The following is a 4510-nucleotide window of genomic DNA, read 5'->3' as shown; positions in this document are numbered from 1 at the left end:
CAAGCTTGGTTAAAATAATGATAAAAGATAAAACATGAAATCCAACAGCGTACAGACAAAGAAGGCCCACCAGAGGGCGCCATCCTTACAGTTATATTAATATCTTCTCCTCTTGGATTAAAATGATGGGGAGGTTTAGTTGTATGTTATGTTATATGTTATGTTATATGTTATATATATATATGTTATGTTATATGTTAGCTGAAAAAGATTTGTTAAATGTAAAATTGTCATTGCCATGTTTTGTATGTTTTTTGTTATTGTAGTTAAATAAATAAATAAATAGCAGCCATATAAATGGTTTAGTGAAAAGGCAGTTATAAACTGTACAACAGAATATTAGGACCATGCTGTTAAGAAACATATTTTATGCAGAGAGCATCTTGAAACAGGATGATGTGTAACAATAAAAGTGCACAGCTCTGGTTTTATTTATTTATTTATTTGTTCAATCACAAACTTACACATGTAATGTGTGTGTATGTGTATTAAAAACTTGTGATTAATCCAGCATTTCATGTCAGGGGTATAGTAACTCTGATTTTAGAAGAATATAATGCATCATTTTGTTGTACTACTGTGCAAAGACAATAAAAGATTCTGACAGTACAACTCTGTTGTACTTTCCACTGTATAGTTTCTAGTTACTGTAAAAGTAAAAATACTCCGTGTTAAATCATGTTTGCGTAGGGGTGCACTGATAAATCGGCCAGCTGATTTATCAGCCCCGATTTCCTTATTTTGGGGAAATCAGAAATCAGCTGATACATGAGAAACCGATTTTTCTGATTTTTGTAGTTTGAACAACAGTTGTCTGAACTTCATTTACATTTCAGAGCACCACCTCATGGCCAGTTAAAACCAGTCTGTATTGTTTCTAGGATGTTGTTCAAGAGTATGTTTTCCAACAAAATAAGAATGCCTCTGTGCTTGCTCAGGATGGGAGACTGCAGCCAAGCCAACATTCAGCTCGTCTGCTGGATTCCTCAGATACAGAACTTTACTAACTGGCTTTTATGTGAATGTTCCTGTAAAGTGTCCTGAGACAACTTGTTGTGATTTGGTGCTTTATGAATAAACTGAATTGAAAACTGAAGGTGAACTTAGAACACCTGACAGTCTACTGTTCGTCCACCAGTTCCACTGTATTTCTGCTGTGCAGCCTACTGGAAGTTGTGGGTTAGCTGGTGGTGAGTTGTTTGTACATTGTGCATTTGTGATAAGTGGATCGTCCTTCTTAGCCCTGCTCTTTTCTCTTAAAGCACTTCATCATTCACGTACTAACAGTTAAACTGTAGGAAGAAACAATGTGACAAGAGATGACATATTCAAAAAAGCTGATGTTAAAGCAGGATGGTCAACCCTCTAGATGTTTTGGAAAGATCATTTCACCTCACACTGAAGAAGTCTTTCGGATGAAAGACGGAACGTTTCTGCATTTTTTTGTTTGTTTGTTTGTTTGTTTTGTTGTTTGAATGTCCAGAGGACCAGACTGAACTTCTTTACGTAATTTCATTTCTTTCTGCATACTTGTTTTTGTTTTACAGGTCAACGTTGAGTTCCTGCGAGTTACAACAGTTCCTTAGGAGGCCAAGTTCTGGGTCACAGAAACTGGTCGAGGTCACCAGGAGCAGGGAGGACGTGAAAGAGCAGACGTCCAGGGTCTTACAAGTTTTAGATGAAGTATCTGAGAAGACTCATGGGGTGTACAGCTGCAGAGTTGATCAGTGTAGGTGTGAGTTAGATTGTAATTAAAAGGAATTGTTCTTATTCAGACTGACATCACCATCAAGAGAGAAGCTGCTCTTAAAGCTCTGATCATCTACCTGGATGAACCTGTTGTTCATCTTTTGAAAGAACACCAGGTCAGAAGATATGATGCACTAACACGAGCAACATCCACAAACCTTTTGTGTTTGAAATTGTAGTGAACTAGACCTCCGACCTCAACCTGCCTCTGAAGACCTTCAGGGGACAGGAACTGTTATTTCATTGATTTGAATCCATCCATCCATCCATTTTCTTTACCCGCTCCTTCCATTTTGGGTCACGGGGGTCGCTGGTGCCCATGTCCAGCAATCACTGTGCGAGGGGCGGGGTACACCCTGGACAGGTCTCCAGTCCATCACAGGGACACATAGAGACAAACGAGACAAACAACCATTCACTCTCTCACTCACACCTAGGGACAATTTAGAGTTACCAATCAGTCTAACATGCATGTTTTTGGTCTGTGGGAGGAAACTGGAGTACCCGCAGAAAACCCACGCATGCACAGAGAGAACATGCAAACTCCACCCAGAAGGCCCCTGGACCGGGGTTTGAACCAGGGACCTGCTCGCTGAGAGGCAGCAGCTCTACCAGTTGCACCACCGTGCTGCCATTGATTTGAATCCAGAACACAAATTATCTCATCAAGAGACTTTAATTGTATCCTGAATTAATCAATTGAAAGAACACTCTTCTTTTTTATATTATCATTACTATTTTACAATATCTTGATAATCAAAGTGTGTTCAGTTCATACCATTTTTAATGTTGAAAGTGAACCACTCATTTAAATTAACTGTGAAACAGTATTAATGATTTTTAAACCTCATTAGACTTAGATCATACAAGTTAAATGTCTATTTACAAAGTAATTGTGCATTTTGATCTTCTGTCTGAATGAGGAGTGGAGTTGTAATGTCTGTCAGAAGTCAGAGAACAAGTTATGAGAACGAAGTGCCTTGTTTTAAAACTCTCAGACAGTAAATAAGAACTGGCACCTGCGAGTCTCTCACTGCTTCAAAATATTTTTCTGTCTGTTACTAACCGTTCTTAAAAACATGTCTGCTGTCTGTGACTTCTAATAACCCTCTGACATCACTAAAACTCCACCCCTGCTGGTTGTGTTAACCAATCAGGAAGTACCAAGTGACAGGAAGTGGATACCCTTTAAAAGTCAACATTTCCTGGAACTTTCAGTCTCAATGGAGGCTAAGGTCTAACAGTCTCTACTCTAATAGCTGATGGATTTTGGACCATGAGCCAAGGGTCCGTCCACTTCAGCGGAGTCACAGCACGCCTTGCTGTGATCTCACCCTGAGCATTAAATGCTCTCAACTTCTAAGGAAGCTTATTCTGTTGAACGGAGTATCTGGACACTACTTCGGACGATTCTCAGTCGTCCCGAGTCGTCACGCACCGAGTGTACCGGGGCTGAGCTGGGGTCGGATGAAGGGTGCCATTCCTGGTCAACATACTTCCATCCACCCAAACACATCAAGATAATCATGGATGGAGCACAGGTCCTGGATGAAGTGTCTTCTGTTGTTGAACAGGTGTTGTCATGTTCTTCAGGCTCATAGACTCAACCTAAAACATCCCATAATCTACAGTACAATCTTGGTGTACGACACACTTGAAAAACACAAGGTGTTTTTAAGCCAAGGGGCTGGACCTTCTCCACCCATATGTCTGAAAGAACGGACGATATTTCCTATAGAAACAGCGCTAACTGTATTATTTAGTAACATATTTTCCACTGACCATTCTGAAAAGGGGCATTAGATGATTTTGTATGAGGAAGAATATTTAATTTTCCTTTCACCCCATTTATGGATATGTGTTGCAAAGTTGAGTGATATTTGTAACTTCATGGAGTAAGTTCTTTGAGTTTCAGAGTATTTAGTTTGTTTCTCTTCAGCAAGTTTGACAAGGACAAAATGTACCCGTTCCAAAGTCTGTAGCTAAACTGCACACACATTTTGGTTGTTGTTTTTTTCTTTTGTTACTTTTAGTACCACTTGATCACATGTGTCAAACTCACGGCCCGTGGGCCAAATAAGGCCCGCCATACCCATTTCTATGGCTCTCTACACCCTAGAGGGCCTCAGAGACAGAACTTCAAGATAACAGCTGTGTGCTTCAATATTCAGTCAAATCAAATCAGTTTTTATGTTTATAATGCCAAATTACTCAAACTTGAAATATTCAATTTTTAGAAGTAGTCATCAAATGCAGAGAAAGTTATATTTTACCAGTTTGTTAATAGGTCATTTTATCAATATTATATTATATAACAGTTGATGTTAGGTGGGTGAATGATCTGATCATCTGACTGTTGATTGCAGTAATCCACATTATTAGCAGAAATCGAGGGCCCCAAACCAAATTTCACTTAGGGCCCCATGGAGGCTTGGGCCGGCCCTGGTGACGTGCAGTGAGCTTTGTGACAGGTGAGACATTGACCGTCTGGAATTGATGTTCACATATAGACCCATAGATATAGACCCATAGATATAGACCCATAGATATAGACCCATACATATAGACCCATAGATATAGACCCATAGATATAGACCCATAGATATAGACCCATACATATAGACCCATACATATAGACCCATAGATATAGACCCATAGATATAGACTCATAGATATAGACCCATAGATATAGACCCATAGATATAGACCCATATATATAGACCCATAGATATAGACACATAGATATAGACACATAGATATA

This window comes from Nematolebias whitei, chromosome 12 (genome assembly GCF_014905685.2).
Source record: "Nematolebias whitei isolate Nwh7 chromosome 12, NemWhi1, whole genome shotgun sequence".
In the NCBI taxonomy this organism is placed as follows: domain Eukaryota; kingdom Metazoa; phylum Chordata; class Actinopteri; order Cyprinodontiformes; family Rivulidae; genus Nematolebias; species Nematolebias whitei.
This window is presented reverse-complemented; position numbering follows the sequence as displayed.